This window comes from Vipera ursinii, assembly GCF_947247035.1.
Source record: "Vipera ursinii genome assembly, chromosome: 3".
In the NCBI taxonomy this organism is placed as follows: Eukaryota; Metazoa; Chordata; class Lepidosauria; order Squamata; family Viperidae; genus Vipera; species Vipera ursinii.
Window position 1 is genome coordinate 188,852,917 of NC_139516.1, and position 6,000 is coordinate 188,858,916.

At 46.5% G+C, this 6,000-nt stretch overlaps 1 protein-coding gene across 1 annotated transcript in view; it reads left to right on the forward strand.

Annotated features, from left to right (window-relative positions):
• CPQ (carboxypeptidase Q) overlaps nucleotides 1–6,000 on the forward strand; it is a 161,418-nt gene that overhangs the window by 43,218 nt on the left and 112,200 nt on the right. The window lies entirely within an intron of this gene.

Genomic DNA, 6,000 nt, shown 5'->3' on the forward strand with positions numbered 1-6,000 from the left:
ACTGAAAATTCTTTGAGAATGACCACCCTCGTGCTTTCTGAGGTCTGATGTTAAAAATTAGAAAAAATTGCTTTGCTGTGGCAAGTTAATTCCACAGAGTGAATTTTTCCCCTCAGTGTCTTCATTCTCAGATCTAACAGTCAGAAGATCTCTAGACTAGACTAGACCACTTAAGAGAAGAAAAAGAAAATGAGAAGAACATCCACTTTTGGAGACCTCTAGAAAAAGTGTAGACAAGAGCATTAAAGTTGATTAGGGTGACAGGAGGCTAAAACATATAAAGAACAGTTTCAGGAATTGGGTATGTCTAGTTTAATGAAAAAAAACTAGGGGTGACATGATAGCAGTGTTCCAATATCTCTGGGGTTGCCACAAAGAAGAGGGAGTCAACCTATTCTCCAAAGCACCTGAAGGCAGGACAAGAAGCAACGGATGGAAACTAATCAAGGAGAGAAGCAACCTAGAACTAAGAAAATTTCCTGACAGTTAGAACAGTTAATGAGTGGAATGATCTGCCTCCAGAAGTTGGAGGCAGAAATGGAAGCTTTTAAGAAGAGATTGGACAACCATTTGTCTGAAATGGTATATAGGGTTTCCTGCCTGAGCCAGGGGTTAGACTAGAAGACCTGCAAAGTCCGATTCAACTTCGTTATTCTGTTATTCTGTTCTGTTATTTTGCAATATAGCACTCTACATGTGTTAGTGCAGGGGTCGGCAACCGGAAAAAGGAAAAGAGCCACTCAGAACCGGTTCCGTCACACAAACAAAAAAGTGGGAGCCGCAAAAAGTGCACACACGTGCGTCCACTCATGCGCATGCGCAAAAAACACCTGCACGGCAACGGGTCTCCCCTTTGGAGAGGTGTGCACCGTCCCATCCGGAGACCTGCCGCGTTCGTTTCCGGAGGGGGGCAGAAGGAGGGAGCATGTCCCTCCCTTCTTTGTCTGCTCTGCGGCTGCCCTGCGGGAGGGGAACAACGCCTTGCGTGCCCAGCCTGGCCCCTGGCCCCGGCGCAGGGGGCGAGAGAGGCAGCGTTTGGGCCAGGCCAGAGGACGAAGCCGGACCGTGCGAGCTGCGCTCCCCCCTCCCTCCGAGCAGAAACCTGGTCCTTGCCGCTCCCGAGGATCTGCGAGGCTGGGGGAGCCGCCCTTCCCTTCGTTTGCCCTGCCGGACGCTCCTGGCGCTGCTGCTAATGGGTGCGATTCCAGCCGGAGGCGTCAGAAAGCCGCTGCCATCCTTGGGAGAGGTGCGCACGCACTCTCCAAACCACCGCCATCCCGTTTGCACAGCTGCCGTGTTCGTCAATGTGTGTGTGTGTGTGTGTGTGTGTGTGTGTGTGTATGTAAAGCACGAGAGAGGGAGGAAGAGGGGGGAAAGCGAGATCTGAAGCCCCGATGTTTCCTGCCTTCCACTGCCGGCGGCCGCCCTGCATTCTTAGCATTCCTAGGCTGTGACTTTGAGGTCGTCGTCGCCGTCTCTGCTGAGCAGCGCCGCTTGGAAGAGAAAGGGAGCAGGACAGGCACGCTCGCCCCAGCGGAGTGTCCGGCTCTCGTTTTAGTAGCGAGACAGTAATCGCTCCCCTCAGCCCCCCCCAATGCTCCCGGTTCTCCCGTTCGCCCGCCGCCCCGCTTTCCTTCCTGAATTTTGCGCTTCCTTACCCAACTCCAAACTTTCTCTAGCGCCCCTGTGCTTTAGGAGGGGGAACCAAAGGCGGAACCGTTTCTCTCTCTCTCTCCCCCGCTTTTACCACTCCCCCACCCAACCAGTATCCCGCTTCTCCTTCCTCGGCAGCTTTGCAGATGGGCCACACACACACACACGCACACACAAAAGCACAGAGAGTTCCCCTTCCCCCTTGTACAGGAATGAAAGGCCCCCCGAAGGAAGCCCGGCCTCTTCACCTCACCGATCCTCTGAGGAGGTTCTTTCAAGCGGGAGACGGGCAGAGCAAGATAGCCGAAGAGACTCCTCAGACGGCGCCGTCTTTTTCTTCCCCTCCAGCTGCTGGCTCTGAGCCCCAGCTCGCAGGTCTGCCTCTCCAAAGGTTTGGAGAGCTGAGCATGCACCTCTCCGAATGGAAAGTTGCAGTGGCCCGTTACTAAACTCTACATATTGCAGAGTACACATAACTTGCCAGTTTCTAAGGAAACTGATCGGGGCCTGTGCACGCCGGTATCCCTCGCATACTTTCTCTATACCTGCGGGGGGGTGCGGGGTGGTGGTGGTGATGGCATTTACGTTTCTTGAAAATGAAAAGCTTAGTTCTATTGCCACGTGCAAACTAAATGAAAACAACTTGGGAAGCTTGCCCGTGGGCTGCATTTAGAAGGATTTGGGGGCTTTTGTGATTTGCTTCGCCTACAAGTGCCTTAACCACGACTAGCCCATGGCTCCAATTCAACAAAAAACGCTCTCTCGGTGCCTTCCAGATGCACGAAGTTCACCCTGACTACAACCAGCCTGGGATTTGGAAAGGCTTCCCAGGTTATTAGGACAGACTGGCTCGAATACTTGGGGTAACATTTTTCAGGAGGAGGATCCTTATGTCCACCCCAATAGGGCATCTTCCCCTCACAAATCTTCCCTTCCCTTCCAAGCGGGAGCCCCGCAGCAAATGACCAGCATTTGGACAGCGTGTGAATGGGTGAGCGTCGCCGTCCCCAAACAACACAATTCCTTGCAGCGATACAGACAAGAGGGAAAGGAAGCCCAGCGGCCAGACCGCGCTCCTGCCCCGCCTCCCCAAGGGCTCGCGCGCATTACCTAATGGCTTGCGCGTGGCCTCTCGCGAGGTTGCTGCCGCTCATAAGCCCACTGGCTGACGCTAGCTCCGTCTCTCTCTCTCTCTTCCTCCCTCCCTCCCTCCCTCCCTCGGTCTCCCCCTCCCCGTTTTCCGGCTCAGCCCCACGTCACCAGGAGACCACACGGGGACATCATGGCAGAGCAGAGGAGACACAGGAAGCGGATCCAGGTACTGGGCTGGCTTATCTCCTCCTTCTTTTTGCAACCGCTCTGTGGGATGAGTTTCCCTTTTCCTTCTGGCTCACCCCCCCTCCCCCACCCGGTCACCCTTCCCTCCCCCCCTCTGCCTCCTCCGAGGCTGCCGCCAGTCAGCATCTCTCCTACCGTTTCTGTGACTTTTCTGTCCCCCCCGCCGCCGCTCCCCCTTCCCCGCGGGGCCGGCCGCATCCAGCGCCTTCTTCCTCTGGAGGGGAAATCATGGCCCCTCCAGTTCCCGCTTCTCTGGGCCGAGCGCCGCCTTGAAGGTTTGGAGAGCTGCGCGTGCACCTCCACCCGTTCAGAGAGGTGCGCGCGCACCAGGCGACTGGGAGCCACAGGAGACGGCTCTAAGAGCTGCATGCGGCTCCAGAGCCGCGGTTTGCCGACCCGTGTGTTAGTGGAATGCAACAATTGGAATTACTTGTAATCAATTCAAGTTGGGAATTATAGACCAACTGGACTGGATCTGTATGTTAAATATTTGAGAGAAGATTCATAAACTTGGTGTTTTACCTTTTTATCACAAAGAAAGAGTCATATTTGCCATATATGCTTATGCATATGTACCAACAAAAATGATTTTTATGATTTAGTTTAAAATATGGGACATGTCACATATTCTCGGTCTTGCAAAAAATTCATGCATTTTTGTTTCATTACAGAAACTGGGAAGTTAACTACAATTGCTTTAAAAACTTTCTAAAATTAGGTTCCAGCTAATCTGAATTTTGCAACAATAGCTACGTCTATTACACTACTCCTATCATCTTTTAATTTTATCTTTAATTTTACCTAGTAATAACTTTGTTACTATTTAACGACCTGAATATTGAACTTCAGTGAATCTTTTTAAACCCAGGAAGGGATAGATTTTCCAAATGTCTTTAATAACTAATAAAACCACATGATACTAAACAGTAAGTATTCTGTCAAGAGCCAGCTGGTTCTTCACATTGCTGTACTTCAACATAACAGTGGCAACATGTGCCTGATCTTATCTAATCTTGGAAGCTAAGCAGAGCTAGGTCTGGCTAGTTCTTGGAGGAGACCCATCTTGAGAATCTAGGTTACAAGTCAATAAATATCCTAGAAGCAGACAGTGGGAAAGTCCTTCTGTATTATTGCCAAGATTTGTCTGTGAAGTCATTAGAAGAGCTGCATTTGAAGAAGACTATTAACTTAGTCAACATAGTTTAAGAGGTATTAATTGATATGCCAGTTGTTTTGGATTTATCTTCAAAGATTTAGATTGGCAATTACTTTATTCATGATTTTTTAGTTAGGTTTCATTGCTTTGAAAAAGAACTGTTTTATATTTGTAATCAGTTTAGTACAGTAAAGACTGCACAAGTTGAATATCTGGCATGCATCAGATGATTCAGCTCTGAAATATAGATCATCAGGGCTGTACAACTCCTTTCAGAATGAGAAAAGCATTTGGCTTTTAAATGGTGTGTCACTCCAGAAAATAAGCCAGGCCAGGCCAACAAGTTGGATGGACCACAAACAAATTCAGTTTGACTTAATTTAATTAAATGGAGCTAATAATATACTGTATTTAATAATTTTCTACTGTTGCATTAAAAATTCTAATGCAGGTACTGAGGTGTCAAATACATATTGTGAGGGCTGCATGTGGCCTGGAAATTGGATACAGGGCAATTATAATCTGTCTTTCATCTTGAAATGCTCCTAGTGTAGTTTTCAGGTCAGTAAGGAGAAGCAATCTTTGTCTTCAGGTTTTGAATCTAAGAATAAACAGTACAAAAATATTACAAGGAAATGAAAATAACAATAGATTCCAGAAAAGATTTTAAGCTTTCCTTCGAACAAACTAAAAGAGCGAGATGACCGGTTCAGGAGAAATTAAACCTGGCAGAATTAGCTTCATAAGAAGGTTGATGGTGGCATTCTCTCTTTCACTCCCTCAAACATAGGACACTAATTAACCATAATCATCACTGGTGAGAAGCAAACTCTGATGAAGAAAGAATTACTTTATTCCAGGGGTCTTCAAACTTGGCCCTTTTATGACTTGTGGACTTCAACTTCCAGAATTTCTCAGCCAGGCATGCTTGCTGAGAATTCTGGGAGTTGAAGTCCACAAGTCATAAAAGGGCCAAGTTTGAAGATCCCTGCTCTATTGAATGCCTTCACACAATATACTAAGCTATGCTTTGGATAAACATGGCTCGTTGAATAAACCAACATTAGCAGGGATTTGGAGCAGCAGAAAGATTTCAATTTGAAAAGATGGTGCAACTGTGGAATTAAAATCTTGGACTCCCAATACATGTTTTCTTTTTGTTTCTGAACTGTCACTGTACTAATGTAACACAAAAGAATTATGAAAATTATTCTTGTGGTAATGATTTCCTATATGTTGCATGATGTTTTTATTATTTCAACTTTTATTTTCTTTTGTCCTTATAATTTTCTCTTCCTTTACATTTTCCCTTATTAAAAGAACTGTATAACATTTATAAATACCACACTTTATTGAATGTTAGTAAAGGGAGCTTTGATTGGAACAGTGTACATTCTGCAGCAATATCTTTAACCCCATCAGACAATGATCTCTGCCAGATCCTTGGGAAGGCCTCAATAAGTGGATAAAAATGGAAAATACAAACTAACCATCTCGCTGACTTATTGGCCATAATTTATTAAATGTATACTGTATACCACCTGACTCGCAGCAACTCTGGGGGGTTGTAAATTGTTACAAACATTTAAAAGCACCATTCAAAAAACACAAAACAAAGATGGTGGAGAAAGCAAAACTGTGAATAAGGGAAAGGAAGAAAAGGGGTATCAATTGTCTTCACCAAAGCCTTGGTTAAAAACCAAGATCCCCTGAAATCTCAGATGGAGGGGGTCATTTGAATCTTGAGGGGAACCTACAGTTAGCAGGGATAAAACCATAAATTATAATTTAGAAACCACAGCAAATGACTTCACATGACATTAAACCAAAACCAAACAGACTGTGATATGGCT